The sequence below is a fragment of the Leptonychotes weddellii genome, chromosome 2 (assembly GCF_054177405.1).
Source record: "Leptonychotes weddellii isolate Sample4059 chromosome 2, ASM5417740v2, whole genome shotgun sequence".
Classification (NCBI taxonomy): Eukaryota; Metazoa; Chordata; class Mammalia; order Carnivora; family Phocidae; genus Leptonychotes; species Leptonychotes weddellii.
This window is the reverse complement of record NC_138370.1, coordinates 151,535,052-151,551,633: the sequence shown is the minus strand read 5'-3', so window position 1 is coordinate 151,551,633 and position 16,582 is coordinate 151,535,052. Positions and strand designations below refer to the sequence as shown.

The window sequence follows — 16,582 nt, the reverse complement described above, 5'->3', positions numbered from 1 at the left end:
ATGATGTGAAGTTGGTGATTAACATAATAAAAAAAACTTTAAAAAAAGAAATATTTCCAACATTAATAAAAAGTTCTCTACATAATATTTTACAGAAAATTCCAAAAATTCCTCAATTTAGTAAGTGCCAAGATTGGATCCAATAAATGAGTCTATAAATAAATGAGAAAAAAAAAAACTCTTGTTAAAAGAAAGCTATGAAAGCAAAGACCATCATAACACTTGGCAATCTCAAAACATCTTTCACCAAACTTCCTCAAAGTTGCAGGAAGGTGGGATAGAAATTAAAAACAAAAAACAAAACACTTCTTGGATATCATGAAGTCTAGAATTCGGAGTTCTGGGGTTTTTAAAACTTCATAGTTCCATAGTACTAACGTAAAAGTTTCCAAGAAAATTGTAATTCATGGGCACAAAGGTGGCTCAGTCTGTTGAGTGTCTGCCTTCTGCTCAGGCTGTGATCCCAGGGGCCTGGAATGGAGCCCCTTATCATACTGCTTGGGGGGGGTCTACTTGTTCCTCTCCCTCTGCCCATCCCCCTTCCCCCAACCCCACCCCCCCGCCCCCTCCACATGCTCTCTCTCTCTCTCAAATAAATTTTTTTAAAAAATTGCAATTCACTGTAATAGGAGTCCTACACTTAACCACAGTAAGAGTAGTTGAATTGGAAAGTATTAATTGAATATCTACAAGTCTTTCACTGCTAGAAACTTGTAGTGATATTAGATGATTAAGAGTTTATCTTTAAATATACCATCAGCAAAAATATATATATATACACACACACACACACAATCAACTTTCCTCTCGTGGACAACCCATATAAAATCTGACAGGTTTAGAGAGGACAGAAAAAACACAAACACACACCCACGTAAATAAGTTTTAACAAGTCAACTGACTTACCCCCTAGTTACATTTTAATTTAAATAAATCTTTGAGTACTAACAAACCAAATCTATATAAAACACTCTTGGGGTTAACACCCACTTTAAATGTCTATCTGTTAAATATATGTTTAAAAAGAAGCCAGGGAGGCATTTCCACTGTAGGCTCCAGCTTAGTTCCATGACCCATTTTACTCTTCTCTTTCTTTTTTAAACATTGTTAAACAGTGTCATGTCATGAGAATTTTCCCTCAGTATTTCTCTTGTAAGTGCATGAAAGTCATAACTAAAGGTTTAGAGGGATTCCCCCCCTTTAAAAAGTTAGCTTTCTTTTTAAAATTGCCATAACTTCATCTTCCAATTACTTACGGGCAAAGTTCCATAAGCTCATGCGGGTGTAGAGTGCTTAAGTGCGGGGGAAATCAATACTGAGCTTGTCCTAAGTACAATACTATTATTGGTAATCACAATGACATCCGATTAAATGTACTTTTAAAAATAGTTTCTTTTTCAATACGCTTTTTTTATAACCAGAAGGATATACTCCACCAAGCAGCCTACTTCAAGGACAACCTTTCCAAAAAAAAAAAAAAAATGTTCCTAAAATGTCATGATTCTATTTTTTCCTCTAATTATCAAAGCATACAGTTCACAATATAATTTCACGAAGCCTTCTCCCAAATCAAAATAACTCCAGATCGCCGAAAGGAGGTGAGGAAAGTGTTTAAGAAAACAAGCCTGGGCGAACTTACTACACTAAATGAGATGGACACCCATTCCCCCAAGAGCCTTGTCTCCAAAACAAAATGAGAAAGATCAATCAAGTAAACTCACTGCCGACAGGTCCCCGTGTACGGTGCTGGGTTCAGGCAGGTGGAGGCCAAATGACTGTAATTAAAGTTAATTAACAAGCCTGTCCTCTTAAAGTGTATAACAAGCAGGGTGCGGGGGAGCACAGAGATCGAGCAAACTCATTATCTCTACCGAGTAAATAACGTGGTGCCTGAAACTCGCTAAAGGGCAGCTTCTTTTTATTTGGGGGTGCGGGGTGCTGGAGGAGGTGCCTAGTTGTCTGTGCTGATTCTCACCCTCCCACCCTCGGGTCAAATCACATTAGTAAGGAGTTTTTATATCACTTACCCGCTTCTGGTTTCCTTTTAGACGCCCACACGCGGGAGCGATATCCAAGGGGCAGAACCAGAGCCAAGCACTTTGCGCTCTGGAAATTTACCCGGAAAGTGCCGAAAAGCCCCGGCCCAGCCTGAGACGGCCCTCCCGCCACCCCCCCCAACCCTCCGTCCCGCCCCGCCCCGGCCTCGCCGCCCAACCCACCCGCGGCCCCCGGTACTCGCCTGGCGCGCGGGAAGCCGAGCTGGGAAAGGCGAAGCGGGTGGGGAAACCCCGGCGTCTCTCCTTGCCCGGTTCGCTCGGTCCTCACCCGTCGGTCCCAGGCGCGGGGCCTCCTCCTCCCCGGTCCACGCCGGCTTCCCGCACCGTGTTTGCTGCCGGGCGGCGGCCGCGCGGGCGGCGCTGTCACACGGGCTGGCGCGCCGCGGCCGCCGCACCTGGAGGCGGGGAGCGCGGGGAACGCGAGCCCGCGCGCAGCTCCGGAAGCGCCGCGCCCGCAGCCGGCGCCTGCCCAGGTGCTCTCGCGCCGCGCCTTGGCCGCTTCCTCTCCGCCCGCGGGGGCGGGCAGCCGGCGCCCGGCGCGGGGGCAGCCCGGGCTCAGCGGCGGGGGCGGCCAAGGTGGCCGCCCTGGTTCCGCAGCATAGCTGGGTGGCTGACTCAGTCCGCCGCGACTTGGCCGCGCCTGGCACTCTCGCCCCCTGGCGCACCTCGCCCCCGAGGCTCCCCGGCCGGCGAGGCTGGGATACCTGCGAGGGCGCGTCTGGGAGCGGAGATCGGCGAGGGCATTACCCTCCCAGGACGGAGATGCGGGTGACCCTTCCCGGCCCCTGTACGCCAGGCGGTTTGTCGGTGCGCACTGACGGAGGGGTTGCTTGTCAAATGGGCGGAACCTCACCACCACTGATTGTTAGTATTCCTCTGAAGTACTTTCCTTGTTACCTCAGCGTTTCCCAAACTGAAGACTCATCCAGGGCGCTGGTTTTCCCAGGCTGCTTCTTGGTAATGTTGCATTCAGTGGGCCCAGGAATCTCTCTACCAAGCCCGGTGCAGATTAGGCTGAGCCTAGTAGGATTCTCCTTCAAAAGGTGTCTGTAAGGAAGGGATTAATATTTCCATTTTCCAGTTGAAGTGTCGGAGGGGCAGAGCAACTTGGCCAAGCCCACAAAACTTTAAGGGATGGAGGTGATTTTCGATTTAGATCAGAACTCTTAACCCTGAGGAACACAAACTACTCCCTGATTTTCTAAATTCCCCTTTCTTGTCTTTTTCACCTGGAGGGGAGGGATGACCATGCCCCAGTCCTTCTGGTACCTGAGATTGTTAGATCCTGGAAAGACATTGCACATTGGAGTTGGACCTTGACATTCTGCTCTTGGAAGTGATAATACGGAGGCAGCAAAAGAAAAGGGGATACTTTGCAAAAAAAAAAACAAACAAAAAATACCACCCAATATGCCTTGTGCGTCCCGCAATACCTAATACCACTTTTTTGCCACTGAGTTCAAAGGCCAAACCCTTTATTTTTTTCTTTAATAAACATCTCTTCACAGATTGTACCTGAAATTCTCTCCCTTGAAAGATGAAATATCCTTATCTTTCCACTGTACCTGTTGATAAAAGTGAAGCAATTAGGGAAAGTGGTGAGCTTATTATAAAAATTAGATAATTGGTGAGGTTCAGCATGTAGAAGCCTTCCCAGGAGTCCAGGCCCGTGGTAGGCGTCATCTTCACCAAAATACTTCCCACCAAAAAGCACCCTCCCGCCTGGAAAATTCTGAAGCAGCTAAAACAAGCTCCAGAGACACCAAATCTCCAGGTCTTTTAAACTGAATACTTCATAGCAAGCCCTGTTTCACCCAGAAAATTTTGTTGACATTTTCTGAACCTCAAGCACTGCCTTTTCTTTGGATTCCTGTAGAATTGTATTTATGTGGCTTTCCTGGCTTCATTTTAGGGTCTTAATCTGGTTTTTGGTTTTTGTTTTCTTTCTAAGAGTTCTCACATAATTGTCATTTATTTTTATTTTTGTAAGCCATCATCAATCTTTTTCTGAGCAAGTTAGGTTATAAATGAACAAAAATTCTTACATTAATAATGATGTGTCTCAGAACGCCAAGCATTGCTTTGGCCTCAAGTTACTTGTCTTGGTAGATTTTATAAACTAATTGGGACCTTGTGTCTCTTTGCAACAGTATCTTAGTTCCTTGATTACTATTCAGTCATTTATTGTTTAAAAAAGTTACTGAACACTTACTGCTTGATAATTTGAGAATACAGTAGTAGCAAATACAATGCAACCTCTGGATTTACAGTTTTCTCTGAAGGGAAATAAAGTTAAGAGCTGTAAGGCACACCAATGATTTAAGAATAGCTCTGGGAAGTGAAAGAAAAACAGTGGTCCCCCATTGAATGTATACATTGGTTCTAAGATATATTCTGGTTTTAAGAACCTTTATGTATGGAGGAAAATAAAAGGTATCTGAGGAAATCTGTCAAAAGTACTCTTTTGTTAATTGCTCATTCATTAGATTCCAGCCAAGCATCTAATATGCATGTTGTGGATATAAAACAACTCTATTAGTTAGAACTCTTTTTCCAATTTTATAAATATAGGCTTAATTAAGACTTAGGTTAAGTGGTCAATAGTGTATAGATTGAACACATCTAGGCTGTATTCATACACGATAAATTACTTAGCAGCCCTCACAGTGAGGCATTCAGGAAGCAAAGTATACAAGAAAATTAACTTCATAAAAACTGAGGTATGATATCTGTTTACTGCCAAGGCCATTGAATATATATATTCCCAGTAATTTCCATCTAGGCTGGATTTATTCCGAAATGACCTAGTCCTACCCTTATTTCCTCGATTTTTAGTCAGAGAGCAGGCATAGCTAGGTCCCTTGCCAGATTTTGTATCTTTGCTCCTTCTATCCCTCCTACCCAGAATGCATTCTGCTTCTGGAAGAGGTAATCTGACAGAGTGGAAATCTTCCTCCTTCTCTCTCCTCTCCCTCCTCCCCCTTTTCCTTATATCATGGAGGCTAGCTCCCATGGAGCACTGAGGTGTCAACTGCTATTCCCAGAACTTGTAAAAGCTCACTGAATTATCTCAACGGCTCCTTAAAGAGACAGTGTTATTATCCCCATGATAAGAAACTTAAGAAAGAGAGGTTGAGTAATTTACATCAATTAGGAAATAAAGAAAAGAGAAGTCCAACCCAGTTTTCTCCAGGATCCACCCTCTACACTGCATTGCCTTTTAGGGAAATCACAGTGCCGGAATTGAAAAGGCCTGTCCTGAAAAAGAAGGCTGACCATGTAGGTTGTGGCATTTTTGAAAAGACTCATTAAATTTTTTGAGCCTCAATTTCCCCATCTGTAAACTGGGAATAATAATATCTATGAGAATTTAATGTGATTGCTTGTCTAAGGCACCTAGAAAATAGTAGTCCCTTAATACATTTAGTTCTATTCTCTTTACTCCAATTATTCTTCAAAACTAGGTTCAAATCACACCTCCCTCTTAAGCCTTTCCAAATCTTTGCTACCCAGAATCATATACACAACAGAATTTAAAGTAATCTATTTTTCTGTAAAGGAAAATCCAACATTATTTTTGCCAAGTATTAAACTTTAGGAATATAGATAAAATAGGCATATGTCAACTTATAGTATTTAATTCATTTTAGATAAGCAATTATTTATCAAAATAAAATTATAGATTAATGTATAAACACTGTTCCCTTATATTTTATAAAATAATTTTATTCACATTTTAGCATACAACTTTGACATCAATAACAGCATTACCAGAGCCACATTTTGAATCACCAACGTTTTGTTTTTGTTTTTTTCAAAGCATATTATTTTCACTTGTGTCTAAATTTTGAAGAAACCTAACTTTCTGAATCCTTTTATGTTTCTGTCACCAGGAATGTTATTACAAACCACAAGTTTCCACCTGCGTTATATTAAGAGGTTGTTTTTTCTCATTCATCCTAAATAGGTACATTTGTAGTCTCCACCAATTTTTAGTTTTTTCAGTGCTTTTTAAAAGGATGCTTGCACTAACATAGGACACTTAAATTGTGAAGTCACACCTCCATACATAATTAATCTGTTTTAAATATCTTCACCCACTTGATTTTTAAACCAATTCCCTCAGATGACCTTTGTGTGTATCTGATGGAGGATGTTTCAGGCTACACGCCCCACGCCCAGTTCAAGTAGTTTGCAGTTCGGATTAATGGACAATAATGTTAATGGACAATAATGGCAAAAGCGTCCAGATCCTGGAATACATAGATTCTAGGTACCAGGCATCAATATACATTTTAACACTTTCAATCCTCACTAGAAGTCTGGAAGTTACATACTATCATTATATCCTTTCTTAGCCAGTGAAAAAAACAGAGACACAGTTTATTTCATCTAAGAACCGTAAGGAAAAAGGATTTGAACCCAGATGATGTGAATTCAAAGTCTATACCTGTCTCAAGCATTCTTCCTCAGAGAAGACTTTTAACGTTTTGGCCAGAAGGATATCTTTTCTGATGCCTGATTTTTTGGGGGAAATGATGTGCCTCATGTTCAGGCACATACAATACTCTCTCTTGGATTTTCCCATTGACCCTTGTTTTTAACACTATTGGGGTACCGATGTTAGGGGATTTTGCATTACAGATACTGAGGAGTTTTTTTTTTTTTTTTTTTTAGATTTTATTTAATTGACAGAGAGAGACACACACAGCGAGAGAGGGAACACAAGCAGGGGGAGTGGGAGAGGGAGAAGCAGACTCCCCACTGAGCAGGGAGCCCGATGCGGGGCTCGATCCCAGGACCCTGGGATCATGACCTGAGCCGAAGGCAGCTGCTTAACCGACTGAGCCACCCAGGCGCCCCGAGGAGCTTTTCTTATTACTATTTGTATTCCCTGAAGTTCCGTTACCTGTGCCGGAGTCCTCTTGTCAGTCTGCCTTGCCTTATGGGTACGTGGAATCTTTTATTACTATTTGAATTCCCTGCAGTGCCGCCATAGGCCCTTGAATAAATGTTTGTTTTATTAAATTGAAATATTTATATTCATTAGGTTAAATACTTGATACTTTATTATAAGTTTTAAGAGTTGCTCTGAAAGTTTTATTAACTTTCTCACCACAAAGGAACTACCTAGTGGACGTCTATTATAAGGCAGACAAAGGAGCAATGTCAAATACTCAGTCAATTAAATTTGGCCAAAGGTTGATGAGATTGTGGAAATAACTGATATTAAAATATAAGTTTTGGGGTACCTGGGTGGCTCAGTTTGTTAAGCGTCTGACTCTCAGTTTCGGCTCAGGTCATGATATCAGGGTCCTTGGAATGAGCCCCACTTGGAGCTCTGCACTCAGCGTGGAGTCTACTTGTTCCTCTCCCTCTAACTCCTCCTCACCCCCCGCTCTCTCTCTCTATCTCTGTCTCTCTCAAATAAATAAATAAAATCTTTAAAAAAAATAAATGAAATAAGATATAAGTTTTTCAGAAATCATCCAATGTTTTAAAAAGTGACCATAAATTTTCCTATAAAACTATACGAATTGGCAAAAGGATAGAATTAGGCTGGTGGCAGCAGAGGAGAAAAAAGATGAATAAAGGAAGCAAATTTAGGGGCCAGTTTTAAAATCAGTGGGCCCCACACATCTCTGAATTCTTATCTCCTCAAAGCCTTCCTCATTCTCTTGTGGTCTGAACGAGTACATTATCTTTAGGGGTTTGCATCTCATAGAAGAGAACACAGATACCCAAATCCAACTAGAGACCTCATTTGTGCAAAGAAAACTTTACTCATATAAATTGTGAATGTACCATTCGATGAGAATTTTGTCTCTCCTACTACCCTGTATATAACTTATATTTTAGACAAAAATTTCAAAGATATAAAAAGATAAGATGTAAAAAAAAAAATAAAAATAGGGGCTCCTGGGTGGCTCAGTAGGTTAAGCAACTGACTCTTGGTTTTGGCTCAGATTGTGAGATCGAACCGAGCCCCGAGCCCCGAGCCCTGAGCCCCGTGTGGGGCTCAGCACTCTTGCGGAATCTTCTTAAGATTATCTCTCTCTCTCCCTCTGCCCTTCTCCAGCCCCACGCTCACATGCTTTCTCTCTCTCTCTCTCTCTCAAATAAATAAATAAATCCTTAAAAATAAAAAATAAGTTTTCCTATAAAACTAATGTTTCAGAAACTTATTTAGGCACTAGAGATTAGAGTATTTCATTGACACTGATACATATTTTACACTTTACTACTTCTGAAGTGGGGATTCATCTTTAGATGAATTGTGGTTGGCCAGGCAGCAGTCATACTATAATTTGTCATTGTCTGCATGTTCGTGAACTTGACCACACGTGTTTATATTATCATTTCAGTTACTTGCATTGACAGTGCAACACATGTTAAGCTTAACTGTCATTTACAATGTCTTTAAAAAGATTACACTACACGTCTGCAAAAAGTCAAGGAAACAGAGAAGTGTGATATTAGATCAAAATCTACATCTAAATAATTCTCAAAGAGCATTTTCACATATGTATATAATAAAAATTCTAAGTGATTTGTGTTGTATCATAATTTAGGTCACTGATTTTTTTTCTCATGGTTTAAAAAAGATCTGTGTATCCTAAAATAGATTGCATTTTAGAGTTGTTGACATCCAGTAGTTTCTACCACTGCTAACATAAATATCTAATTTTATTTTTCTATGGAAAAGAAGTTCCTTGAGGAAAAATTATTGTTAGAAGGAATTCCAGAGAACCTAATTATTGCCCAATGGATTCGCAGATGAAATACATTCACTGAGTGTAAAATCATTACTTTCACTTTGTTGTGTCAATTGTTCTCATATATTTTCAAAATTGAGTTTACTAAACACACCAGAAAATTCTATTTGTGCTATAGTTTGAAAATACTATATAGCTCCGTTTTTTTTTTCTGTTTTGCTAAAAATGCTATCTTTATAATAGATAATTAACCTTGACAGCTCTTCTGACCTCAAGAAACAAAAGAGGGGAGGGATTTAAAGAAGCAAAAGGTAGAGAGGTTAGAAATACAAAAACAACAGCTAGAAATAGATCCCTTATAGAGCAATGAAATTAAACTACTAAAAAACTAATTTGAAAAGCGCAGACTAATACCCATGTAAAAGGTAAACAAAAAACAAGAAAGGGATTGATAAAACCTCATACCACAAGACAATTGCCATAAAAGCAAAGGTCACAAACTAGCTGTGGGCAGCATGAAGTCCAAGTATCTTTCAGAAGCACATAGAGTTTACCAATTTTTAATTAGTTTCCCAAATTTAGAAGATTTTGTATTAAAATGTGGATTTCCAGCTTCTCTTGAAAAATCAGAACGCCTGCTAACACTGAACTGATATTCCCACAAAGCAAGTCTGAATTGACTGGAAACCCAGCTGCCCTTTCTGGCCAGGGGATAGACATTTTCTAATTTGCAGTAGTCCTACTCACCCTGTTTCTCCTTGAGGTTGTAACTTAGGAGGTGTGAAGTTTGCAAATATGGAATCTTGCCTGAAATTACGATCAGTGGGAGACCAGCTATATGAGTGACCCATGAGGCAAGCTTATGAATTTCCAAAATGGAAGTCTTAGAAATATACAGCCCAGGTCAAAAGTTAGTACCCAATACATTAAGAATGTTTTATCAGCAGAAGCAGCAGCAACCTGATCTTGTATCTATTGAGTTCTTAAAGTAAGTCAAATAACATGTTAAACACTTTGTAACTGTGATTCATTCAACTAATTTTTGTCAATGTTATAAAATGTGATGAGTCACAAAGATGCAGAGATAAACATTGACATACTTCACTACCTTTTCAAGCTTGCGCTATGAGAGCACAGGCAGATATTACACAAATTATTACGCAAATATATATGTATATATATGGCACATGCATGTGCTATTATACATTTACATATATAACCCATAGTAGAGTGTACATGTGTTACATATAGTACATACTACATAGTATATCTATGCATGCATACATATGCATTTACATACTTACATGTGTACACAACATATACGTGTATGATTATGTTTAACCCATATGAATTGCTGATATTTAACCTCAAAAATGGTCACTGCCTGAGCTTTATATTAATTGTAATTGAGAATGGAAGAAATGCTTTTCAGGGCGCCTGGGTGGCTCAGTTGGTTAAGCGACTGCCTTCGGCTCAGGTCATGATCCTGGAGTCCCGGGATCGAGTCCCGCATCGGGCTCCCTGCTCAGCAGGGAGTCTGCTTCTCCCTCTCCCGCTCCCCCCTCTTGTGCTCTCTCTCTCTCAAAATAAAAATAAATAAAATCTTAAAAAAAAAATGCTTTTCCCCTACTACCAATCTTTCCTTCGTGCAGAGGGAGTTTCTAACCCTACTGCCTCTCTTTGCCCCCATTCCTCATCTCTACATACTACCCTGTGCTAGTGGAGTATCTTATTTATTGCGTCTCTTTGGAAGGAGGGCCTGGCCACTTGAACCCCACTCCTTCATCTCCTCTCTCTTACAGCGTGGGCTGCCGTCAGGGAGCCAGAATTCTGTGCTACTCTTCCAAGCGGTAACACCTATGGGAGGTTTAAATATAGTCATAGCTTCCAGAGCCTGATATGTTGACTAAAAGTAATATTTGATTCCTTGTCTGCCTGATTCCTGTCTATTTTTCCATTCATTTCAAACAAGCAGCCCCTCCACCCCCCACAATATTTCTGGTATTAGGAATGAACAAGATTCTATGTGAGAGAATAAGGAGAGGAATGGTTTTTGACCAGTTAATCAGAAGAGTCCTCTTGAAACAAGTGACGTTTCAACTGAGAAGTAAAGGCTGGGTGGGAGTGAGCTATGTGTGTTGTGCTTGTGTGTGGGAGGACGGAAATAGATTCCTGGCAAAGACGAGCATTTGTCAAAACCTCAGAGGCAGCAAAAGCAGGAACTTTGGAGCAATTGAAATACGGTCTTTCAGCTAGATAGGGAGCAAGGATGTAGACAGAGTAGACAGGATGACGCTGGAGGGACAGGAACATACATTACATAGGGCCTTATGGGCCATGTCTAGGTCTGGGGATTTTATCGGGAGTCACTGAGATGGCAGTGAGAAATCACTGAAGGGACTGAAGCAGGGGAGAATGAAATTATTTCCTCATCTCATATAATCTTCCAAAAAAACCCTTGTTGGAAGGTACTGTTGTTATGACAATATATCAGCTGAATAGAATGAGATGCAGAGAGATTAAATTGCAAATGTAGTATTTGATAGCACATACATATGATTCCAGGGACCACTCTTTTAACCACTCTTCTATTCCACCTACTCAAAAGAAGTACACAGTCTAATCTGCAGAAATTTCAGGGTATATGTGCATTTGTAGATTGTACAAATAATAGCTAGGTCTGATTCACCAGGTTTTTGAGAGATTTATAAAAAATTTTGGTACTTATAATTTGATACCTCTGTGTTTTGGGAAACAAAATAGATGATTGAGTCAACTCATCCTTCCAGTTTCTACAGAATTCCAGTGTTAGGGAAGATTTCATTTTTTTTTTATTGTAAGGTACCTCTTTTGTGTTACATAAACAAATTCAATCATTTCCCCAAAACCAGGTAATTACAAATAGATTGGAGGAAGGGGAACATAGGATAAGAATGCCCTAACACTTCATATAAAAGTTTTGATAGATTTGACAATGAAGATGCTAACCAAGTTACTCTCTCTATATCTAAGAGTGCCACAAATGGACACGTGATTTAAAGGTTCATTCGTCATTATAGTTTGTACATTGGTTACTAGCAACTTCTATTCCATTAGATCAGTGTCTGCTGTTCTTACAGAAAAAAAAAGAAGATCCGTATATCCTGTTTCTCTGTCTGAAAAGGTAGTGTTCTCAGTTTCTTTAAAACGCATTCTTAAGAAAAGATATCTATCTGCCATTTGATCATTTTCTATGTGTGAAATATGACATACCATCTCAGTTATGCCAAACAGCAGGTGCACAGATCTTCAAAGACCTAACTCTCGTTTGCATTTCCTTTACTCCACATGGCTTCGTAACATCCTGTATAATGGTTTTGTATTTTTTCCTGTGGAAACTCTCATACCCACATTACTTCAACTTCAGTCTGGTTTAGCAATCAGAATACATGGTGTCTGCTCAGTACATTTTGCAAGCATATTAAGGAGACCGGGGCAGTCATGCTTGATTGAACTTTTCTTCTTTCACTTGTAAAGGAACTACTACTCATGCATTCATTCAGCCATGAATGCTTGGCTTTTTTTATTATAGTTACTAGGACACTAAAAAAAGGAGGTTTTTGTTTTTGTTTTTCATTCATCTCCAGAAAACACAAGAAAATAAAACAGCACTGGAATCAGTCACTTGTCCTCATGCCCCGAGTAGGGACAATTTTTACTAAGGCTATAATTTTTAAAAAGACACCAATTTAATTCATTAGGTTATCTTCCTAAAGTGCAGAGTGCATTTTCAAACAAAAAGCAAAACATTATCTTCAGATGGGTATTTTATTGAACCAGGTGAATTCAATAGGCAATAATTAAATACAAAGAACTTTAGTTTCTCTTTCGTTGTCCCTTCCAAACTATGCTTTTTGGATTTACTCTACTCTTGCCCGTGAATGAAATAGAGGGCAGGTCCCTTAGATTTTCTGATCTGTGTCAATGAAAAGAGTCTAATTTATTTGATAAAAATGTCCAGTCTGATCTAGCATGACAGACTAACTCCAATACAGTTCATTCAGTATATAACATACTGTCCTCAGTCCCCACCCTCTTTCCCACAAGCCTGCTTCTGGTCTAAAATGCTTCCTTGCGGTGGTGGTGTGGGGGCGTGGTTAGAAGTATTTCTCTTGGTTGCTCACCTCTTCCCTCATTTGCTAGCTGCTAGATCAGACCCCTCAAGGATCAGGTCCATCGGAAAAGGAGATTGAGAGGAGAGGTTGTCTCTGAAGCGGTGGGTGCAGTTTAATTTTTCTGGCTTTTCCTCTCCTGGTTCTCCCCAACTCTACCCCCACTTCACCACCACCCTCTCATAACCACTCCTGGAGTCTGGACTCTACTGGATGCTCCAGAGATGCTGGAAATACTTCCTCTCAGCCAGCAGCTTTTGACACCCCAGCTCAACACCTTCCTGATACCTTAAGTTTTTTTCAAAAGACTTGAGTGCCTGCTTCAAACCTCTCATCCAGTCCACAGTCTTCAGCGAGTTTTAAAACACACATCTGGCATTGATGACAGGTGCATGAACGGTTGTCTTACTTTTTTCCAAGCTGAACCTCAAACTGCTGCCCATACTACATCGAACACGGCTGAGAATAATAGATAAGAGCCAGTGGACAAGTATATCGTTTGATAGAGACAAGTTGTAAAGAAGAACATGCTACTCCATCCACAAGGCTGGAGTCTCACTTATGTAGGAGTGTCGGTATGTGTGCATGTGTGGGTGGTCATAGTTATTAAATACTACCCATATTTATTAATGCTGGGGTCATCTTTATTAGCTACCCACACACAGATCTAGTACATAAACCATCTCTCATAATCCTCATACCAGCTCTATGAATTGGATTCTATTATTAGCCTCATTTTATAGATGAAGTTACTTAGAGGTTTAAGAGTTTAACTAACTTGCCCAAGGTCACATACCTTGTAAATGGTAGAGCTGAACCTCAAACTTAGTACCACTGTCAGATGCATAAGTCTTGCTCACTGTGATTACTACATCAAGCCACCTTCCCTTGGGACCGGACTGTTATCAGTTTAAGTAGTCACTGGAGCTGGGGTATTTAAATGGATTCTTGCATCTATAGCCAAAGGTTTGCCCAGATAACAGACTTTAACAACAGCTTTCATCTCTGTGTTATTGATAGAAATCTTTCACTGAGTGAGGTGTTTCCTGGGTACAGGCCTACACATGACTGTAATCTTCCAATTAAACAATACAAAACAATAACAAAACCTAAGTCTTCAAAGTCATCCATCCACCCCCTCACATATCTTCTTGCAAATTGCATCAATAATACAGTCAACAATGTTCTGATTCATGTTTCTTCTGATAGTTCATGAAATTTATAGTTTACTTAGTTATGATTTCTAGGAGTCTAGTTATGCATTTTAAATACCAGTTCACAAGTTCCTTATGACATCTTTGAACACTGAAGATAATCATATTATGCATAGTAGCTTGTGAGAAAAAAAAAAATGGGTTCAGTTAGTAACGTTATCAGGCAGGTCTTCCAGAAGAACATTAGCATCATGGCGAGTTCAGAGCAAGTAGATTTGCTTTAGAGGCAAAACAGCATATCAAAACCTTGAAAAAATTAAGGTTCTTGGCTATTAGGCCCGTAGGGAGCAGTGGCAAGGTTCAAAGGAAAAAGAGAAAGCCAGAATCAGGCCTGAGGAATAGTCATTATTTGAATTCATAGTCTAAAGGGGTTAAAGGAGCAAAGATAGATCCAAGAAAGCATTTGACTAATGACTTAATCTGATGGGATGGTTATGCCCCCAGAGAACCCATGCAGCTCTCCAATGACCCTGCTTAAGCCAGTCATAAAATTAGCAATTCCAAACTAAGGTTTTGTATTAGGTCTATGTAATGCTTTATGAAAACTAGAGCTACTTGATCAAGTTTGAAAATGCTTTCCTCAATACTCTCTCCTAGAGATTTATGACATACATTATCATATTAAAGCCTTTACAGGAGTCCTGTAAAACAAAACAAAATAAAACAAAACCCCCCCCAAAAAAACAACAACAACAAAAAAAACCTATTTAATCTTGCTTCACTTAGCATTTCCTAGGTCTATTGGATCAGGAAACCATCTTTCTGTATAACACCTTTAGTTTGCTGAACCACAGTTTTGGAAAAGCTGATAGAGTTTAATTAGGGAACCACACATCTTATATGTAATGCTCAAAGAAGATTATTGACTATTGTTTCTTATAGCAAAGGTATTGAGAATATTTTGGTCAGCATGAGTTAAAAGGAAATGATCTTTAAAATGCTTCCAAGGTACAGCTATTCTAGATGTCTGTTCAAGGTCCAAAGACTTCAACCTGGAAACAGGGGTGACAAACGCAAAGGAAAATTATAGCGCCTCTAGTATACGGGCCTCAGTTGAAGGTCTGTCCACCTCTTCATGGAAATGAAAGAAGGTGTCCCTATGGATAAAGCTGAGGTTTCTATTTAAAAATCAATTCTAGAATCCAATTTAACTCACAGCCGAAAATAAAGATAACAAAGTTTATACAATAGAACAAAATTTAATCTAGAAAATTTGTGAGAGGATGATAAAAAAATGTGCTATAAGCCCTAAAGAGCTCAATAAAGTACACTTATGACATATAACTAATTTAACTAGTTTTAATTAGTGACATACTTCCAAAGAAACTCTTGAGACAGTTATTTGCCAAAAAATAATCAATGTAATTGAATGGGTTGACATCCTGGTCTAACAATAAGACTAGATAATATTTTTGAAGCCTTAATTTGTGTCAGTTACAGAGGTGAGCACTTCCAGATATGAAGTATGTTGATCCTCATAGCAACCCACATTTCATTGAAGGGAAGGGAAACTGAGGATAAGAGACTTTAATTTGCTCAAATTCCTATTGGTAATAGTTGAGTCAGATTTACCCACTCTAGTCTATACCCCATTATAGGACTTCTATGTATTTGGGTTTTATGCTACTTCTTTGGATGTGGTAACAAAGGTCGGAATAACAGTTCCCTAAATGATATAGTTGTTTATTCCTCTCCTAGTTCACATAAAAGTATTTCAGAACTGGATCAAGCTCTTTATCAGATACATGTGGAATTTATCTCATGGCCAGAGATGGCTGCTCAAGCTCTCACCATCATATCCATATCCCAGCTGGTGAAAGGGGAGAAGAAAATGCACGGTGTACTGGTTTATAGGCCAGACCTAGAAATTGCTCATTATTTTTACTCATAGCCTATGGCCTAAAATTTAATCAAATGGCTGTACCTAGCTTTAAGGGAGGCTGAGAAATGAAATTCCTTATGTTGGGGATCCATGTGCTCAGTTAAAATTCCAGCGTTCTTTTACTAAACGAATAAGGGGAGAATGACTATTTGGGGAAAACTAGCAATTTTTGTCACAGAGTCATTAGCTACAAGCTATTTAATTACAGATCCCTACCCAAAATTGTGTTTTAGCTTTAGAATAGATTATGTTAGGCAATTTTTCCTGCTAGAAATTGAATAGCAGAGCCAGTTGCCTGGAATGGCATGAAGTCTGAGTCAACAAAACATTCTTTCTTCAGAAGGATGGGAGAGGGTGGATCTTTCTGTCGTGATGGAAGATACATCCGACATCTTCAAAAATATTACAAAATTGTTAGAAATTATTGTTGGATCAATCTAGAGATCAAAAATACTTGCTATGTCTCTATGGTGCTATTAAGATACAGGTTGGCTAAAGCATAAAGGATCAACATTAAGCTGATGTAGATGAGTCCATGAATGATACATGTCTATAAGGGTCA

The 16,582-nt window shown here is 39.6% G+C and overlaps 1 protein-coding gene across 1 annotated transcript in view; it reads right to left on the bottom strand.

Moving 5' to 3' along the window:
• ARAP2 (ArfGAP with RhoGAP domain, ankyrin repeat and PH domain 2) overlaps positions 1 to 2,157 on the bottom strand; it is a 185,681-nt gene extending 183,524 nt beyond the window's left edge. The window contains exon 1 of the mRNA XM_081812499.1: positions 2,028 to 2,157. The gene's annotated coding sequence lies outside the window, so the exon portion shown is untranslated. The remainder of the gene's footprint in view (positions 1 to 2,027) is intronic.
• Positions 2,158 to 16,582: the final 14,425 nt, after the last annotated feature.